The following is a 22,065-nucleotide window of genomic DNA, read 5'->3' on the forward strand; positions in this document are numbered from 1 at the left end:
TCAGTGACTGCTGGTTGATTGTCATGATTTTTGGCAAGGACAAAGAAACATAGGAAGGAAATGAGTGCCATTTCAAGCCAGCACACTTTAATCAGTCTCTGGCACTAGTGGAGTGAAGAATTACGAGGGTCTGGCACCCCTAGGTGTAATATGAGTGACATAATCCAATGTAACTGTTACATTTACAGCTGGGGTATCAATTGGAGCTCAAAACTATAACTGCACAGCAAAAGAAAGGAAACTACATAAACTCAAGTGCTGGCATTCATTGTTTAAAGCATTCAAGACTCTTTCATCATGAATAACTTACAAATTGCATAAGCTCAAATTTTGCATAGGTTATTCTGGAAAAAAAAAGACATGCAATAATTCACTTCCTGTGAAATTCCTCCGACGTAAGTTGCTCAGCTACCTAACAGGGCACTTGATCATTGGCATGTGTTCAAAGAGAGAGCTGAGAAGTGACGAAGGATAAGGAAAAAGCTATTGAACTGGTACGAACAAATGATGTTGATTCAGAAAACAAAACAAAACAAAAACAATACAGGACGGTTTCCAAAAAGTTATGTTTGCAATTTAAAATACCCATAGGGCAGATCTAACTTATATGACCAGCATTTAACGTGCTGTACGTGATAAGATAACACATGCAGTTTTGGAACTTGGCAGCAGTGCAGAGAAAATACTTCCACAGCCTTCAATCATTCTGAACAATGTATTCATATATTATATATGTCTGGATCTGAGTTCATGAGTAATCAGAGTTATAAAAGTGTCTTCTTGTGTAATCCTGGGGCAAAGAGACTGCATCGCAAAGTGAAGCAGTAAGGATGGATGAATGATCCAGCTCTCTGAACTTTACATTTAGCACATTTCAACACCATGCAAAATACACTTCTTGAGCTGATTCTCTTCTTATGTGTGCTAGTACAAATTAAAAGGAACTGCCCTAGAGTCAATGGGCTTACAATGGTGTCAGTGAGAAGGCAATACAATGCCTTGTTTTTGTAAGGGCTCCAGAACACAGCATGGCCATCACACAACACTATTCCAGCACCAAATAATCTAACTCAGGATACTCAATCTGAAATAGCAGACAACAATGAACAGTTACATTTTCAGTTTTATGCTGGCAAGGTTTAAATAAGCTAGTAAAAGTTTCTTAAAAACAAAATGTGTGTGTTTTTCTGCAGAACCGGTGCTTTATTCCAGCTATTGGATATTTTGATTCAAGACCTATCAACCCCAAGCCTTGCAATGTCCATTAGAAAACAGACTTTGAGCCAAACCATGTTCCAAGAACCTTGCAACTCTACTGACGTCAGTGGGGTTTCATGGGTATAATTTGACTTGCTGTCTGAATACTGCTGTTTAGTGATATGGTTCCAATTTGTATTTCCTATGCTTGCTTGTTTCAGTCAAAATATTACAGCTCCCTGGATTGTGTGCCTTCATAGTGAAAATACCACAAGAACAGTGGTATTTTGCATGGTGGTCAGTTAGTAAGAACTCCAGACATTCTGGGGTACAAATCCATAGCCGGAGTCTAAGATAGAATGGAGAAAAATTAAAAGAAAAAGGTTTAAAATAATAAACAAGCTCTCTGTCTCTCTAATGTATATCCTTCTATCTTTCCAATGCAAACTGTTATCAAGACTGGAAAGATCTGTTTAAGAAAAAATGTGCCCAAGTTCTCTCTGAGTTAAACGGATGAAACATCTTTGAATGCACTGTGTAAATGAGAATAGAATTTGACCCAGTGTTTTGTGTCAATTTGAAAAAAACGCCAAAACCTGCCAGTTTAAATAGCTACATTAGAAGAGGTTTAAGAGATAACAAGACATAATTTAATGGTCTGGTTAAAAGCACCCAGTAAGAGTGAACTAGAGATGTTTAATAAAAGACTATTATGAAACATGCCCCAACTTGTCTTTAAGATACTGTATATACTGTATATTGAGAGTTGAAAATATAATTCTCCTTCCCGCTTCTCCTTTTTAAAGAAAAAAAAGACAACATTAGAGAGAATCAAACATTTTTTCCTTCCTGAAACAAAACCAGTCATGACCTATGATGACTTTCTGCACTTTATCACACACTGTTCAGTTCAAATTTGGAAAACAAAATGTCTGATACAAGCCACGGGTTGAAAAAGCTAAACAAAAATAATCTCAACTCTCAGGGTTTTTTTTAATTGATTTGTTTGTTCCATAAAGCCTCTTCTGTCCAGTTGTAAAGATAATGATTTAAAAAAAAAAGAAAAAAAAAAAAAGCCTGGGCTGGGAATAGAATCCCAAGCTTTTAAGTCAGAATGTGTGCCTGGCTATACATCACCTAGAAAAGAAACAACAAACTGTTGTCATGATGATGCCACATTACTGAGAAAACAGAATGAGTGTTTGAATCGCAGCGTCTTTGGCTCATTCAAAACTTTCCATTACATTCTGTTTAAACTGTACAACGTTCTCTGTGCAGATGGAAAGGAAAAAAGTTTGTTCCATGAAAAAAAAAAAAATAAAGCCAAACATTTAGCTTAAGCCTTCTCTTTAATCTGACTAACATGTTCAATGAATGACAACAGTGACACTTTCTGTTCATAGATTAAGCAATATACTGCATGTTTCTTCATGGTTAGCTTAGAGGGATATTGTCAAGTTTAAAAATCAAGAGCTCAGTTCTCTTTTACATGAAGGCCTCTTTACAGAGTTCTGGCAAGTAAATTACAGTCACTCAAATCATAGAATCATAGAATCATAGAATATTAGAGTTGGAAGGGACCTCAGGAGGTCATCTAGTCCAACCCCCTGCTCAAAGCAGGACTAACCTCTGCTATATCATCCCAACCAGGGCTTTGTCAAGCCGCAGCTTAAAAACCTCTAAGGATGGAGATTCCACCACCTCCCTAGGTAACCCATTCCAGTGCTTCACCACCCTCCTAGTAAAAAACTTTTTCCTAATGTCCAACCTAGACCTCCCTCCCTGCAACTTGAGACCGTTGCTCCTTGTTCTGTCATCTGCCACCACCGAGAACAGCCTAGCCCCATCCTCCCTAGAACCCCCTTTCAGGTAGTTAAAGGCCGCTATCAAATCCCCCCTCACTCTTCTCTTTTGCAGACTAAACAAGCCCAGTTCCCTCAGCCTCTCCTCATAAGTCCTGTGCTCCAGCCCCCTAATCATTTTTGTTGCCCTCCGCTGGACTCTCTCCAACTTGTCCACATCCTTTTTGTATTGGGGGGCCCAAAACTGGACACAATATTCTAAATGCGGCCTCACCAATGCCGAATAGAGGGGAATAATCACTTCCCGTGACCTGCTAGCAATGCCCCTCCTAATGCAGCCCAATATGCCATTGGCCTTCTTGCCAACCAGGGCACACTGCTGACTCATATCCAGCTTTTTATCCACCGTTACCCCCAGGTCCTTTTCTGCAGAGCTGCTGCCCAGCTCGTCGGTCCCCAGTCTATAGCTGTGCATGGGATTCTTTCTTCCTAAGTGGAGGACTCTGCACTTTTCTTTGTTGAACCTCATTAGATTTCTTTTGGCCCAATCCTCCAGTTTGTTTAGGTCACTCTGTATCCTATCCCTACCTTGCAGGGTATCTACCACTCCCCCCAGCTTAGTGTCGTCCGCAAACTTGCTGAGGGTGCAATCTACCCCATCCTCCAGATCATTAATAAAGATGTTGAACAAAACCGGCCCCAGGACCGACCCCTGGGGAACTCCGCTTGTGACCGGTTGCCAGCTAGACATGGAGCCATTGATCACTACTCGTTGAGCCCTATGCTCTAGCCAGTTCACTATCCATTTTATAGTCCTTTCATCCAACCCATACTTCCAATGCCTTGTTAAACAGCTAATGGTGTAAATGAGAGGCCTCAAATATTTAAAACAAACAAAATTCCGTACTGGTATTTACTAACTGCCAAGATGAGCAAAATTAGAATAATTTTAAAAATGCGACTTTTTAACATTTTGCTCTTTGTTCACTTTTTTTATTTTTCACTCAACTTAGTCATGAAGTAATAAAGAGTAATGACTTAAGCTTACTTTTCCTCTGAGCCACTTACCCTTCCCAGTGCCACAACTTTTGGGTTGTAAATGTGGCAAAGGAATGTTATTTTCAAAACAAAAAGCAGTTTTTGTTATTTCTTTTGGGGTTTTTTCCTGAAAACTTTTCTATTCATTTAGTTTTCATTACAAAATTTAAGTTTGAGGACTAACCTATCATGGAATGTCACCTTAAATATTTAACCCCAATAATCTATGTTTCCCAAACAGTGGGTCCCACCACATCAGTGGGTCTCAGGAAGGCTCTACATGGATCACCATGTGTGAGGCCACATTAACTCATCAGTGGACCCTGGCCTAGCCAGACATATACTTCTCTTAGCCTCGTGTGGAGGAGAGGCCCCAGGGGGCAAGAAGTTAGAGAGCAATCGTGCCCTAGACTTACCCCATAGCAGCAGCTCCTGTCCCATAGGTCTGAGTCATGCATTGCAACCTGGTATACAAGGTTACAGTGCCAATCTGGTTCGGCCCAGCCAACTCTCCAAAATGCAGTTGGGGGTTGCCTTAGTAAAAGGTTTGGAAAACACTGCAGTAACTCATGCATTACCAATTATAACAGACTGCAATCATGGCAAAAATACCTCTTTTAATTCTTAGGTAGGATGTCACCAATGCTAAATGTAATTCATAGGAATGATTTCACATCCACAAATTACAAGAATCTTCCAACATGATCCAAGAGAAAGCAGAATGTAAAAAACCTCCAAAACCGTCATAGGCTGGGAAATTCAGCGGCAGTCAACGGGAGTTACGCAAGCTACACAGAGTAGCTTGTATAAAACCTGTTGACTTCCTAACTTCCCTTTAGCACGCCGCCTCCACTGCACTGCGCCTTTTGAGGAGGTGGTTTAACTGAATCAGCTTCCAGATTGATTGAGCGGGTCATCACTGCCGCTCAATCGATCCGGATAGATCGATCTGACGGCAGCGAATTTGCCGCTGTCAGTGTGTACATACCCATAATCTGCTGTCATCTTTTTCCCACTCTGTCTCTGAGAAATCCAGGTATGATTATAGTGCTGGTGCTTGTGCAAAAGGAGGACAGCAAAAGATTTTAAATGTCTTAATATTCCTCAGGCCTCCTCTGCTTTTCTTCAGGCCAACCGCATCTGAAACAAAGCCCCTGCTACAAGCTGCCTTGCAGGAGTCCCTACCATGCTGGGATTCAGGCGCAACAGACGAGTCTATACTCCCACCAAAATCTTACACCCCTTCTGCAGCTGAAATACTCTGGTTGTGCTGCCAGAGGACATTCTGTTCATCATGGGTGTGACAGGGGTGCTGAGTCAAGTGCTGACTCAGTGAAACTCACATCTCCAATATAGGTTAATTGGGATCTAAATGGAGGCCCAATTAACAAATGGAGCTACAGGGCTAATTAGAGGGGGAAGCAGCCAGAGCAGCTGGGAGCATATCAATGGAGAGGAAGGAAGATCTGAAAAGGGAGGAGCCTGAAGGAAGGCAGAGCTGGCTGCTGATAGCACTGCTGCCTCTCCTCCCAGAAGTAAGAGGGAAAGCTGAGTCGGACTTGTAAATAGTGCTACAGGCAATGGAATGGTAGAACAGTATAATTAAGAAGGTGGCCTGGAATGAGTGTAGTCTGTACCTAAGGTGAGGGAGATTTATGGAAGACCACCCCATGACAATGGGTCAAAACAGGATTTGCTTCACGGTGATGAGAAATGGCAGTCTCAAATTGCTGCCAATTTTTTATTATTATTATCATCGTCACTTATTTTATAGTGGAACTGTGCTCCACATAGAGAGTAAAACCCTGGCTCCTTTCAAGTCCGTGGCACTGCTCCCATTGATTTTAATAGGGCCAGAATTTCACAATCCATGTAAAAATTGGGGATTAGTTACCGCTGCCCCTTGGAGGAGTCACAGAGTGCAAACTGTTCCCTGGCAGAAAAAGAGGAGGACTTAGAGATGACCGTACTGCTATCGCTAGAACGTGAGGTGGGAGGCTGGAAGAATTGTGGAATAGAGATCCTTTGCATGGCTGATCATAACTCCATAGCCAGAGAGCTGATGTTTGGTGCGGATCTTTGGCTTCTACATATTTTCCTGTCACATCTCCCTGTCAGGTCCAAACCTTGGCTCAGGGGGTAGTCAATTATTTTTTGTTAAGGTCTACATTTCTTAGTCAAGATATAGTCAAGATTCAGATTCCAGAGAAAATAATAAAATGATTAATAACAATGACAATAATAAGTCAATACAAAGATTTTGGGGTCCGTGTTAAAAAGTGTCTGGCAGTTCAGATTTGGTCCATGGTCTGCCTATTGACTATTCCTGCTCTGTAGACCAGATGGAACATGATGCCTTCTACTGCAGTTCCGAATCCACCAGGGTTTTTTATTAAATTTTGTTCTCTATGCATGTTTTTAAGTGGGACTGGAGCAAAGGAAAAAATGTAGAATAGGATAACATGGATGAGACCGGTTCCACAATGTGGAAAGACTAAGAAAGTTGTTATTATTCTCATTGGCAAAAATGCAATTACATATTAGTTATATGAAAGAGAACTGTACAAAACTGCTACTACTCAAAGATGAGAAGACAATCAAAAAAGTAGTGTAGGGAACTAGGAGTAAGGATGCAACTCAGACAATTCATTTATGCAAGAATGAATAAACCTAGGATACATTATTATATTATTTGTACTGAGTAGCAAGAAAGATCCCCAGTCATGGGCCAGGACCCCATCTGTACAAACATGGAAGCAAAAGATGATCCCTGCCCCACATTGCTTACAATCTAAGTGTAAAACAAGAGACTGCAAACAGGTACAAAGACAGACAGGGGAAGCTCAAGGAAACTATAAGAACAGGGAAAGCGAATGAGGCAAATTGAGAGGACTGTGAATTCTGGAGGCACTTACAGCCGATTTGTTTCTGAAGGTGGAGGAAACTAGGGATAGGGTGAAAAAGCAGGTGCTTTTAGGATACATTTGTAAAATGCTCGCATGAGGGCCCTGTTCTTGTTCGAAAAATACTGTTCACTGTCAAACAAAAGAGAAGATTAATGACAGGTGTCTGGACCTTGCAGGCCTCACATGTGTCAAAATGGGGTAGGCTTACCTCATAGACTAGGGCATGGATCCTGAAACAGGTAGCACATGAGCAAACTGCTGCACCCATATGAGATCCCCTTGAAATCAGTGGAGCTCCACACAGGCTCAGTAGTCTGCCTGCATGCTATCAGCTGAGGATAAGGGCTAAAGTGGGTTCTGGTCCTCCCAGCCAGCTCACTATCTTGACCTGAGCCTGCACTGACTCCGGTTTCACCCACTTACTGGCAGTGATGTACCATGGCGGGGTGGGGGAGAGGCATGACTCTGGGCTCTGGCCTGGGGAGAGGCGCCGACCAGGCCCTCGGAAAAGGAGCCCCCTGTGTCACAGGCAGCCAGGGCATCCTCCCAGCCCCTCCACCCCTGCACTGGGCAGCCCACACAGTGGGGGGAGAGTGGGAAACAGGCCCACAGACACTCCCTCCCCCCACAGGTTGCTGCTGCCTCTGCCAGCAACAGGGAGAAGTGGGGAAGAGTGGGACACAGGCCTGCAGACCTCCCCCAGTGGGGCACTGCTGACGTGGGGGGCCGCCAGTGTAAGTTTGGCCTCCGTGCGCCTGAGACCCATGGTATGCCACTGCTTGCTAGTGGCAGATCAAGTTGCTTTGGGAAGTTAGACAGGATGAGCTATTTCTGAGTGCTGAAAGTATTTCCTATCTATTTGAAATACATTCCAGACATAAAAATTAAAAACAGCTTTTGAAACCGAAAACATACTAGAAAAAGACACTGGTTTCTGTGTCTTAACAGAATAACATCCTCAGAGTTGTTATTCAAGCGACATACAGTATGCACTCCTTCTAACAATACCATTTATAAACCAATAATGAAAGTAACTATCTATAAACTTTTGCTTAACAGCAGGAGTTTCTAGGTTCACAAGCCTCTAGTTTATTTATAGCTCATCAAAATTAAACAAAAAGAAAATAAACAAGAAAAATAAGTACAGTTGGGCTAAAAATTCTTAAGGAGACACTGTCAAGTACATTTTTTTCAATAAATTCTACTGTTAATTTAAACACTTTTTTCTTTACTATGTTGTTTTCCATTTGTAAAACACTAATACCATCAGAAACCCCAAGTGTTTTCAGTAAAGCCAAAGTTAACATAGCTCGTTTGGACTGCTTCCCTGTTTGTTATTAATGAACTAAGCCTCAGGGTTTTTTTCCCCTCAGGCAAGACTCCTATACACAGCAAGAGTTTTGCTGAGTAAGGTCTGAATTGTCAGGCCTTAATTCATGGCATCAGCAGCAAATTGGAAAAAGAGGTTAGGGAATTATGTTTCTTTGGCTGTCTCTGCCGCACTAAAGTATTAAATGTAGTAGGTAGTACATAAACATGGGCTATGTCTTTGTCACAAGAGTTTCTCTGTGATAGAGCAGCGAACTAAAAGCAACATCTATACAATATTCCAGATGGGATTATAAAAATTTTAGAATGAGCTAGACTTGAAGTCATATGCACTCCTAAACTCTTCAGAGATTTTCTGGGAAGCCGCCCGGCTTTACACAGAAATCTCCCCACCAACTTAGATACGTCAGGATCTTGCAGTGGCAAGCTGGGGAAGGCCACTAGAGGATTGTTCCGTTCCCTCCATTTGGGACACCGAGGCCTCCCAACATCAAATGATATTTTCCCCAAAACTTGAGAAAATGATGCCCTTATACACCGATGGATAGATGTTTCTACCGGCACGATATATGGGTTGTCAAAGGGAAAGAATTGTGCCTTTTCTGCTCCCCTTCTTGCTTCATGGGTTAGTATACCTTGTACACTGGCCCAGCTACACTGTCTGGTGCAAGAGGGGAAGGGGTATAGATGAGGTTCTGATCACTCCCTGCCCCTCCCCTTTCCACTTGCTTGGCAGGGAATAGACTCAAGAGTTGGGTGGCCCACCCAGGAGTTTATGGTGTGAGGGGTGTTTTATTTCCTCTGTTATGCCCCTACAAGGGTGCACAGGTCAAAGAACAATGTAGTTCCAAGAGTATTTCTCTGACTTTGAAATATCAAGTCCACATCCCAACAAAGAGCAGTTCTTCACACCAGGACACTCCTAGGGGGTCACCTATAAGCTTCTTAACCACCATGCTTTTTAGATTCTCTAGTACAGAACAAGAGAGATCTTGTTTTTCCTCCGCTATTGTAGAGACTTCCCGCCCCCACTCCCCTCCCATACGGTTTAGAGGATGCGGGGTTAGAGTCATTTTCAAATTTAATAATTGACATTTAAACGGGAGGAATAAGTTTAAGAAAAAATGTATTTGTTATGAACAACAGATCTTTGATTCTCCTGTTTGCAACATTGATGATATAACATAGAAATAAACTAAATGACTAATATTTAGTTTCCTTGTCTTTTTTTTTGCTTCCTACAGACTACTTTTCATGAATAGGTGGAATAACACCACGCTATTAATGAGTGCTCAATGTGATGCCAGAGCCTACTTCTACCTCAGCTACCACAGTAAAAAACAATACATCAAAAGAAAACTCCTGGATCCTGTCAAACAAGGCTGTCCTTATTACTGGATTTTTCTTTGATTTTAATTGAAGGCTAATGACTTCTTAGATATTTGGCCATATTTATATATAAAACAGAAGTTCTGAAGCCATTAGTTTGTATGAGAGGGGCCATTGCAAGCGGCTATAACAAAGTATAGGCAAGTCGTGTGCAGTAAAGACACTCAGCCGCCAGTCTCATGACTAGAAATGGATGAAAATTTTCCGCTGGAACATGGTTTCCATCTGAAAATGCCAATTTGTTGAAAGTGAAATATTTCATGGAAATGTGTTGATTTCAATAACATTTTGTTAAGGGAAAAACCAGAGAAAAGCTTTCCAATATGTTTTGATTTTCCATTTTGAAATGAATTTAAATAAAAAAAAAGAAATTTATATCATAGAAAATCAAAAAGCTGAAATCAGAACAAAACATTTAGATTTTATCAAAACAAATGTTTCTATTTTGATTCTTTTTAATATCATTTCACAGGACATTTCAATTTTTTTTTTTTTTTTTTTTTTCAGACTGGAAAAATTTTGAAATTGCAAAATTTCCTGTGGAAAAGAAAATCCAGTTCCTGCCCAACTCTACTCTTGATGTACCTAAATCACATGATTATATTGTTACGACTATATGGTCTGTACTATGAAACTACTATGTACTACTTTGAAAACACAGATCCATGCATATGTAGCTCCCATTTAACTGCTTATTCTAATGTTTAGCAGCTTGACAAGAACAGATTTAAAAATCTGAGAAAAGTCTCACGGAGGTGACCACATTTTACAGGTCAGTGGGTGGGATGGCGAGGGCAGGATCTCCCTTTATCCTCGCAGGCCTCTGAAGGAGAATCAGGAGAATACATTTGCTCGGGGGCATTTCAGCACTCTTGTGATACGATACCCATATTCGTCAACATGCAATAATCCCCTCTCCAGATGCAAAACACTACAGATCATGTTCCTAATAAAACAGACAATTTTCCTCCTTCTCTTTTTTGTTGTTGGCAGGGATTCCTTACACTCTTACCTACCTAGGGCATAGCTTCCTCTCCCCTTTTGTCATGCATTAGAAAACATGAACATACACAATAACAATTTAGACACTTGTGCTGGATTTCAAATGTACCCATGAAATTTATATTACTTAGAAACCTTCAGTGATCGCTAAGATAAAAATGTTGAAAACTGGAAAAGACATGAAAATAAAATGTCTCTCTATACCGAATAACCTATTGGGGTGAAATTCATGACCCCTGCACAAAGCTCAGACAAATGGACTGTATGGAGGAAGAATGCAAGGCTGAGGAAAGGAAGTCTATACACTCACATGAATCCCTACAGCTACTTCATGGCTGCCACTTTAGACCCTTCACTGGAGTAGAGGTCACAGGCCCCCTCTGGCCTTACCCCTCCATCAGGTCACCAAAAGTTATTTTCCACACTGCCTGTGCAGAGTCATGTATGCCCCCATTCAGCAGCTGCTTTCCTCCGTGAAGTGTAATAAAAGAGATCGCGGGTGGCCCCTTCTGTTGATAGAGGAATTTCACTCTTAAGGAAAAATTAACAAGTCTGTGCACACAAGATTGAACAGATATTTAAAATATGCCTCTATATTAAATCTAAAAAAGAACAAGAAAATCAATTGACAACTATTGTGCATTAATCACTCAGTCATATAGTATCATAGAATAAGTATTCTTTAATGCTATCTAGCTGACTCCCAAAATAACTTCTGCCTTGATAGCTGTTCCTCTGTGTGACCTTCAGCAATTCACTGGTGAACTGATTTTCTAAAAGGCAGAAATCCTGGGCATGCACATTGCATGTGTATAATTGCACGTGTACAATTGCACATGCAACTGCATGTATAATTTGAATATATACTTAACATGATTGCATAAGACAATATGTCCTGACAGACGGCTACAAAACTCAGACTTCTCATGCCTAAGTTCCAAAACATTAATAGGAACATTCAAATTGCCATAGCAGATAGCTCAGTGTTCCGTCTAATCCAGTGGCTCTCAATCTTTCCAGACTACTGTACCCCTTTCAGGAGTCTGATTTGTCTTGCATACCCCAAGTTTCACCTCATTTAAAAACTATTTGCTTACAAAATCAGACATAAAAATACAAGTGTCACAGCACACTGTTACTGAAAAACTACTTATTTTCTCATTTTTACCATATAATTATAAAATAAATAGCTTGGAAAATAAATATTATACTTAAATTTCAATGTATAGTATATAGAACAGTATAAAAAAGTCATTGTTTGTATGAAATTATAGTTTATACTGACTTGGCTAGTGTTTTTTATGTAGCATGTTGTAAAACTAGGCAAATATCTAGATGAGTTGATGCATCTCCCTGAAGACCTCTGCGTATCCCCCAGGGTACATGTACCCCTACTTGAGAACCACTGATTTAGTCTATTACACTGTATGAGATGATGGTTAATTCCAAATATTTCAAAGGATGGTGAAAGAATTCACATAATTAGAGCTGGTTGAAAATTTTCAAAAGTCAAATTGTGATGAAAAAATTCAACACAATTTGGATTTTGAAGGCGAAAAATAAATCAGCCACCTCTTCCCATATAACTTTTCTATAATAGAAGTTTCCTCTTAATCCCCAACTCTTAAGGGTTATATCTTTTATAATATTTTTATTTATAATTGTTACTTTGAATGTGCTCATTATTCATATAAAATGTCTAATTGCCAAGTTCAATGATGTCTTATGCCAATGAGTTCCACAGGTTAATTACACATGGATAAAAATAAGGAGTCAGCTAGTTTTTGTTCCAAGGAGTAGGACACACTTGTTAAATGAGTGGCTAGTCTTGGAGGATTTCAGAATTGCTCACATTATACTTCACAGTACAGTTGTAGGGGGAGGGGGTGAAGCATTATATGAATTACTTTTGCAGTATTTCATGAGCTAGTAAATTTTCTCTGGAAATTATCCAGTGTGATGAAAATGTCTGTATTTCATACCTTACAAGAGTCTGATTTAAAAGAAAAATAGCACTCATTTACTGCAGCTTCATCGAATGCAAAGATAGAGAGAAGCTGAAATGTTGAAATGTTAACATTCTACGAAAACTAATTATCATATTTTCACTTGCAAACTTCAAACCTGCTGCTAATTAATCTCTGTGGAAAGGATGTGTATGAATCATATTATAATGTAAATCCGATTATATGAAATGAGGTGTATAACATGCCCTGCCACTGAGGAGAAACGAAATGGATTGCTTGCTCAGGAATGACAAAAAAAACCAGTGTGCTTTTTCTTCATCAATGCACCAATTTGTACCAACCAGCCAATGACAGATTCACCCCCAATGAATTGTTGCAAACCACCTTGGATTTTCAAAAGTTTGCCTGTGGTCACAAATTATCTAGATGCAGGGAGAAAAAACTATTTGACTGAGCAAACCTTGATGTGGCACTTGCAGAGTTCTGTTGTGAAAACATCTTGAGGGCAATCAAGTGCCATTAGCACATGTCAATGGAGCGTCTCATGAATTACTTCAAAAATTACAGTTAAATGTACTACCACTCCATCACTGTCCAAGCACTCTGACAAAACAGTTTGCATATCTGTTTAAGTATTATCGAAATTAACACCTCCCTTCCAGGTATAGAAATCAGAAGGATGACAGCAGACAATTAATTAGGTCCATCTGCACTGCTGCCTTTACATAATTAATATGTTCATTACAGGTTTTAAATGCTTTTTTTGTGTGTACTCTGAAACTATATATTATAGTATATACCCTGAAATAGGGACCTGAATATTTTGGGTAGAATGCTATCAAATGATTCTCATTAACATGAAACTGTGGTGAATAAAATGAATGTGTTATAAAATCAGCATCAAATTCACAAATACTTTCTCCAAAGAAATCCCATGAAGTTTCACCATGTCATTTCATTTTGCATGACTCCACAGTGTGGAACAACTGAACATCATATGAGATATCACGTGGCAAAAAAAAAAAAAGATGCTATGTGCAGCTCACAAGAGCCTTTCCTCCTCTTAATCTCATTTATTTATTTATTTCTATTAATATATTACTACACAGACTTCAGATCAAAGGCTTTTTGGCTTCAAGTAGCTTAACATAGCCTTTTTATACAGTTGTTCTATTCATGGTTTTATTACTAAAAAAGGAAAATAACGTGCTACCAATATAGGACTGTGCAGTGCTATTCTACAGCCTCAATTTGTAACACTGTTTTCATTAGTCTACTGGCTGATCACATCCATTCTTTCATTATTATAATTTTATTATGAGGCTTCTTTGTGTGTGCACATCTGTTCAAATTTTTTCCACTTCTAGACCTGCTCCATGGGCAAAGGACACCTTCATTTTGCCCTGGTTGTAAATGCCTGTTCTCTTCCAGCTCCCTTTTCCTCTCTCTCTCTCTCTCTCTCTCTCTCACACACACACACACTTACCAAAGGATATGCTAGTGAGTTAGATGTTCCAGGACATCTGGCAAATTTGATCTCACACAATTCAAGTTGGTATGCAGTCATGTAGTGTTTTTTTTGTTTTGTTTTAAGGTTGGGAGGTCATGAATGGCTAAATTAAAAAAAAAAACAAAAAAACGTTTTCATTCTTTTTTTGAACCTTAAGCTCCATTTTGCCTAGTCCTCTCTAACATCCCCAAAACAGCTCATGCCTTAAATCTGCTCCTCTCATGGCCTTCAATCATTTTTAACTTAAAAAATGAAGTCTTTGTCTTTCAATGGATCTACAACAATTTACTCCAGCTGAGAATCTGGCCCTTATATAAACAGAGCTCTTAAAAATTCAAAGGACATGACACTATTTCCTCCCTCCTCCTTTGTTATACTTCTATTGTGAAATCCTGGTGGGGGTCAAATGGGTCAGGATTTCATCCCTAGGATTTCTGCAGTAGAAAGATAACAATTACTTATTGTTTATACCAACCCAAAACTCTCAACCAGATAGTCCTGGACTAACGTGGTGGTTTTTTGGTAGTGGCATAAGGAATTAGTCTTTACTTCTGCTTATTTTTCTGGCTATGTTCAATGTTTGCATGGTTGTTTCCTACTAGACTTCTATGTAGCTCTTATAGAAAGCTTCATCTTGGTCCCACTAAGTTTTAACAGCTGAAGAAAGTGTATCGATACTAAAGCTGACTGAATTATTTGGATTGGTGGTCAAGTAGAAAAATAAATTTTAAAATGTTAGTTTCAGGCCAGATTTTTTTTTCTTTCTTCTTTTCCTTTCATCTCAAACTATTCACTGAATGTGACCTGAATTTGTGAATAGTTCCAGTCAAGCTGAAACAGCATTTTTCAGTGAATAAACTATTCTTCCAAAATATTTTGCCCAGCGCTAATTGAGATACTTGATGCATCAACTTTAAAAATCTTCACAGATACAGGAAATAGCTTGGGGGAAAGGAACATGCCACTGGATTCATTTGTAGTTGGTAAGATTCTGAATGGCCACCAGAACTAGAGATAACTAAACAAAAATACAGGGTCGGATTCTCAGCCCCAGCCTTCTCCCCTTAGCACAACCTGAGCAGAACTCCCATGAAAAGTTAAGGGCATTCTGCATCTTTCCAGATCAGGCCTTATGACTTTTAAGGACCTTAAGCTATTAACTATGGAATCACTGGCATTACTCTGTTCAAAACACAGTACTGGAGAAATACAAATTTTAAGGCAGAGTAGATTTTTTAAATATACGGGCATTGAATATGTAAAGGGATGACCCCTTAGAAACATTTTTAATCACTGAGATAGACAGGTCAGCAATAGTGAAAAGTATTATATTCTACGTTGTCTTCCTAGTATCGCCATTTTGTCCAGAAGATGAGGCTTTGCATGTGCGTGACACAAAAAAATTGTGGACAACTTTATTCTAAAATAGACAACAAGTAACAAACTTCTCCCAACCACAGGGACTCAGAATGACACTGCATTGAGATCAGGAAGACAATTTAGCAAGAAACTTACCCTGTGCTAGCCTGTTAACTGAAATCTAGAGGCATTACAATGGTCTGGATCAGAAAGAGGCAAAAGGCCAGTTTAAAAATTAGACAAAAGACATAGATAGAACCGCTGTGCTGGACTTGGTATTGTCTGAAGACTATATTTCCTAGAAAATATACAGCATGAATAGTCATTTCAATAAGCTATGTCTTGAGACCTAATACAGAGAAAAGTTATACTCAAGTCCTGGAGTACTCTGCAGAAAGGAAATTCTGCACCATACAAACAAATTGACATCCTTTTCTCTGTCTTTTGTTTTCAGTACTTTTTAGTTCTTTGCCTGAAGTCAAGTGATGTCTAAATCAGCAGTTTGTGAGGCAGAATCTTCTTTCATGCATATCAAGAGTAACTGTTTGTGACAGACTGAGATTTTTCTCCATTTCCTCCTTCAGTGTGCCTTCTCTTCTAATTTCTTTCTATTATTTTTGTCTTGTGCCTCTTCCATTCTTTCCTGACTATCTTTTCTGTTTGTCTTCTCATGATCACCTTCTCCTTCCATGATCACTGCTCTCTCCATCTCTCTGCCCCTTTATCCATGTCTTCTGGTCTTCTTTCCCTCTTGAAGGACTTGATCTTGCAAAGTGCTCAGTGCCCTCAACTCCCGCATAAGTCAGTGGGCTTTGAAAGTGCTCAGTGTCTCTGAGAAGGCACTCAATCACCTTGCAGGATAACAACCCAATCCCCTACACTGCCTGCTTTCCCCACCCTAACTTTTACCCAAGCCACATTTCTTCTATCTTTCTGAAGAACCATTGAGTGAAATTTTGGCTCCACTGAAATTCATGGCAAAACTCCCATTGACATCATTGGGGTTAGGTTTTCACCCAATGACTCCATTTAAAATATTCAGATCCACTTGAGCTATGTGGTCAGGCTGAACTTTTGGTTCAGCAGTTTTTCCAATCTTAATCTTCATGCCTAACTCTCAACATCACCCATTTATAGTCATAGTCATGTTTGGGGTGGCACCAAAATTTCAAAGAGGAATGTTGCCAGCTATAGTGTCTCAATTGTACAAAAAGTCATTTCACACTTTTTTCCAACTCTCCTGTGATATATCTACACAAGCAGAGCACAAATTCTGGACTATGGCCTTTAAGAAATGGAAAAATCACAGTGGCTGACTATACTCCTTTTTCTGTTAAATAAACATTTGCATTTTCTTAGTTTCAAATGTTGAGGGTGCAAGAAAATGCACTGAAACTATATTAGGATCATTCAGTTTCCCACTACATAGCAAGTGCTAGATCTCGCTGTGTGTTTCACAAATTTTTAGATGGTTTCTCTCTCTCTGCCCTTGATAATCTTTTCCCCCTTGCTTCTCCCCAGTCTACCATCTCCACTTGCCCCATCCTCTGCAGAGCAGGTTTCTAAATTAATACTGAAGAAAGCACAAGAACATAGGAATTAGGAAAGAGCATTAGTGACTGAGTACACAGATCCAAGTAAGTGCAGTCCACTCTCTATATCCCCAGTCATCACACTTCCACTGACTTCAATCACCCTTCAATGGCTCTGATGTGTATTTTGCAACATGCACTAGTGGGAGACTCATGCTACTTCTTTGCAAAGGACATCTTCACATGAAGTAGCTCCGTTAGCCATTCCACCTTGTGCCAGCAGAATGGCTCTTATAGTTAAGATATGGCCAACATTCCTCCTCCCCCCAAAAAGCAGGCTGCAGTAGCAAGGGCAAGATTTTGCCCTTAACTATTAACAAGTAATTAATGCATTATTGAACAGGAATAAATAGATAGCAATTAAATAACAAGTATTAATGACTATTTATTAACATATTAATAGTTGGCCCAAGAGTAATAAATGCAAATTAGTGTAAAGTGCTACCAAAAACTGTGTTGATAATAGGCCCTCAAGTAATTTTGTGTGTTCAGGATAATTACAAATATATTTTCCTTTCAAAAAACTACTGCTGGGTAATTTTTTATGGTTTACTTTAATATCATTTTAGAATTAGAAAATTAGCCCGAGTCTAATTAAAATAAATTTTGCAGTGCATCCGGTTTTATTTCACATACAAGCTTCACATTATCTTTTTTTGACATAGGGCTTGCATTGTTCCAGAAACTCTCTCGGTGTGCAGACATTTTAGGTTTATGTTTGCCATACTAATGGTCTTATTTCATCTTAATGGTTTCCTTGTGGGATTTTTGTGATTAAAGTTAACCTGGGGATAGTGTCTGGATATTAACTTCACCGGATAAGGACCAAGCATGGTAAAATCACTGAGGGCCAGATTCAATCCCCTTTACTCATGCTGAGCAGAACTTCCACAAATAGTTCCATGGGTTTCAGTTTCCAGAGGAGTCAAGGTGGAACAACTGGGCCCTCCATGACTAAATAATAGTAATACCTCACAATTTGTTGTGTTTTTCATTAGTAGATTGCAAAGTGCTGTACAAAGGAGGTCAGTATCATTATCCCCTTTCTATAGATGGGGAAACTGAAGTACAGGGAGGTGAAATGACTTGCCCACAGGCCACTCAACAGGTGAGTGACCCATCTGGGAACAGAACCTACATCTCTTGAATCTCAAGCCAGTGCACTAATCACTAGGCAACACTGCCAGCCTTGTTAGGGATCTGTCACTATAGCTCAAATTCAGAAAATCATCCTGGTTCAGCACATGCTTAAAGTAAACTATGTGCATAAGTGCTTTCCTAAATAGGGATGAACTTAAGGGCATGCTTAAGTGTTTTCCTAAATCCTGACTGGCTCTGTCCTGATTTAGAAGGAAAAAATACCAGCTGACGCACAGCTCTGAATTGTTATCTAAATTATCCTGGGAATTTGATTATGGAGTTTTACCTGATCTCCAGTACTTAGTATGATTCATCCACTAAAAGAAAAAGCCTAAGATAAATCCATAATTCTGACCCCCCCCCTTTAATTGTTTTTTTAATTAGCACTGAATTGATGTTATATTTTTCTGTATTCAATGTTAACTACGGCTCTGATCCTGGAATTTGATATGCCCAGCTGAGCTCTGCAATCATGCCAAGCTCAATGACCCTAAATGGGCCTCCATGCAGGCATAAGGGGTCTGCCTGCATAGTTCAGATTGTAGGATCAGGGCCCATGGTTCTTATTATTTCAGTTCTGACACTACCACGACCACGCTTGCTTTTGTCTGGCTCTTTAAGGTGATCTTTTTTACTTCACAACAGTTTGCCTCATTAAATGCAATATGAATTAGAACACCAAAAATAGTAAAAGTAAATTTCTGAAATCAACTACCTGAGTCTTGAAGGCTCCCCCACCCCCATATGTTCCAAACTGTTACCTAAATGTGATTGTGACCATGTAATCTGTATACCTGGAAATATATTTCTTTTTGTTTTTAATGAAGGTCCTACGGCACAAATTTATTAAAGGTATACTTTTCCATGGGATAATAATTGGTTTGATAATATTAAACGCATAGGCTCATTTTTAATTGCAAGGGCAGATTATGAATATAGCTTCTAAAATGTATTTTAATGAAAAACACTACATCCTGACCTAATCGTATCAACCTTATGCTATCTAATTAAGGATGCAAAAAATCATTAGAGTTGCAAAATATTAGTTCCAGCTCCATCAGGCTGCTAGCTGCCCCTTCATGAATATATATATATTTTTACTCTATGATAAATAGTTAATGAGGTAAAAATGACAAAATTTGCATGTAGGCAAATTAGTTTAATAGAGTGATGTCTTCTCTGACTACAGAAAGTGACCTTTTTCCTATCAAAAGAATGGCTAAAAATACTTTGAAATGATGGCATGACTGTCTCTCCAGAAATGACAAATCGCTTGTCTGAACAATATAAAAATTATAAAATGCAATAACCTTAAATTCTCATCATACTGTAAATGTGTCCTCTGCTGCTGCATTTATCAATTTAATAAAAGGAAATTAAGCATATTATAAAATATCCATTTATGGGGCAATTTTTAATCCAGAGAATAAAAATGAGAAGCACATGGTTAAGAGCCAGGAAATACTGCAAAGCCCAGACCTAATTCTCTTTAAAAGGTTTGACTGAATATTTACTTGAACTGCTTCCATTTAATATAGCTATATATTTATATAGATATATGATTTGGCATCCTTGCACTATCATTTACAAAACTGCTCACATTTAACTTGGTATCTTATTTAAAAATGAACACATTAATATTGTACGCTATAAACCTGGTGGTGTGTATTCCATACTGATTACTTTGAACAATTAAAAAGAACAAAAAGAAAGGGACAAGATAAATATCTTATACAAATTCACAGCAGCAAAGGCACTTCAAGAGCTGCAAAGCTGCAAAGGATCCGATGAGATGAAAAATTGCAAACATAGGTCCTGATCCTGCAGTGTAATGCATGCAGGCAGATCTGTGTGACCATGTGGAGGGTGGCTTCAGGGAAGTTAACTGTGTATTTCCAGAGCTTTCCTGTCAGACAACATCTACATTATAAACACTAGATTTGCCCAAGATCTAGCCATTTAACAAAATCTTTGCATTGTTACAAATAACAATCAAACTAACATAATTAACAAATAGAGGAAAATACGGGTCTCCAAAAGGCATCACTTACTCAAGAGTATTAATCTTTTGCATATATATAGCTTAGGAGCTTGGGTTCAGGAAAAAAGTTGTAGTATTCTGTTCTCAAATATTGCCCGTGCTGAGCTTGATCCTGAGCTCTCTGAAATCAATGCTAGAGCTCCTGTTCACTTTGTTGGTGCAGAATTTGGCTATGCCCACAGGCCTATCACTTTCCCCTACCCACTGTCCCACCTATTCCCCCTCTGTCCCTATCTATCCATATCAGCTGGCTGATTTCTTATAGGTATCACTGAATTCAATGGGACTCTGCAAGGCACATGGGTCTACACTAGCAGATCCCATACAAAATCAACACATTTAAAAAGATCAGGAAGGTGGACATTGGTACTGTGCAAGCAGTGGTGACTCCGGGAGTATGCATGCAATGGAAGGGGAAACACTGGGATTCTACAAAGGGGCAGGGTCACCTGCCAGTGGATCCCAGAGCAGGATCAGGGTTGCATACTGCAAGACTAGCAAGCTGAACATGCAAAATTCTACATCTATGAAACATTTTTAAAATATCTCTAAGCGTCTGATTTCTTTCCATAGTTTTAATCATGTCAAAAGTATTACTTTTAGTATTATTTAACACCTGCCACTTATATTTCAAGATTTCGTCTCCTCAATATCAGACTACTTGTAACTGTACAAGTATTTTTTCCTATTCTCTGCTCTCTTTTATTTCCCTTCCTTTTCTCTCCGAGCCCTTTCCATACTATAGCAAAAACCAGTAAGTTGAATAATATCATTATAGGGTAGTAAGCCCTTAAAAAGAAAAAGGCTATTTGCAGTTGCCTAGTTTAGCATATTTTCCATATGGCAGTGATTGCCCAGGTTTAGGAGATGAATTTGTTTGGCCTCATTTTTATGGACCAGAGGGAACCGAAAACAAAGAGTTTATTTTGCTTTGGTGGAGTGTAAAATATTTTAAAAATTGAACTTGTTTTTTCAACACGAAAAAGAAACTAAAAGTTATCACTATAAAGTATAGGAATGTCATTGTCAGATTGCTGTGGTGTGCAATGTTATGCTTTAAACTGTTCCCCTTCCTCTCCTCCCTACGTACTCTGCACTTCAGGAAAAAATAGACTTACTGAGTATCTGTTCCTTCACTCAATTAGCACATTCACAACTGAAGCTATATCCTGATATAAACTGCTGATCTCTCAACTGAAGCTTTAGAGACTTGCAACACTTGCAGACCCTAGTTTGAATCTCCAGTTTCAGGGTACTTAAAAAAAAAATCAAAGGAGAATCTTCATCCATTTTTGAGTATAATGATGTAACTGACTAATATCATATCTGTAACTGACTAGTTTTATTTGCTGCACAGAGTCCTTGATTGTTTCCAACCATGGGCATAGAGGGATTAATGAATTTGTAAATCTGACCCTTTAATCTTCACTTTAATAATCACTCATTCACTCTATTGTAAACTCTATTGTAGAAAGTCAATGATGACAGCTTCATGTTTGAGAGTGAGGGAGAAAGACATGGACACCTACTGGTACTTTGATGTTATTATTGTTATTTATGTGTATTACAGTAGTGCCTAGAAGCCCTGGTCATGGACCAGGACCCGATTGTACTAGGTGCTGTGCAACACAGAACTAAAAAGATGGTTCCTGGCCCAAATAACTTACAATCTAAGTATAAGACAAGACACAACAGGCTGGGGGGGAAAGGGCGGTTGGGAGCCAGAAGGGCAATACGAATCCTCCAGTTTCATCACCCAAAGTAGGGTAGCCTCAACCTCAGCCCACCTAATT

The 22,065-nt window shown here is 39.2% G+C and overlaps 1 protein-coding gene across 1 annotated transcript in view; it reads right to left on the reverse strand.

Annotated features, from left to right (window-relative positions):
• Positions 1–22,065, reverse strand: part of LOC137166606 (uncharacterized) — a 123,909-nt gene that overhangs the window by 30,654 nt on the left and 71,190 nt on the right. The window lies entirely within an intron of this gene.

The sequence above is a fragment of the Emydura macquarii genome, unplaced genomic scaffold (assembly GCF_026122565.2).
Source record: "Emydura macquarii macquarii isolate MOO-44397 ecotype Brisbane River unplaced genomic scaffold, CSIRO-AGI_Emac_v2 contig_2890, whole genome shotgun sequence".
Classification (NCBI taxonomy): domain Eukaryota; kingdom Metazoa; phylum Chordata; order Testudines; family Chelidae; genus Emydura; species Emydura macquarii.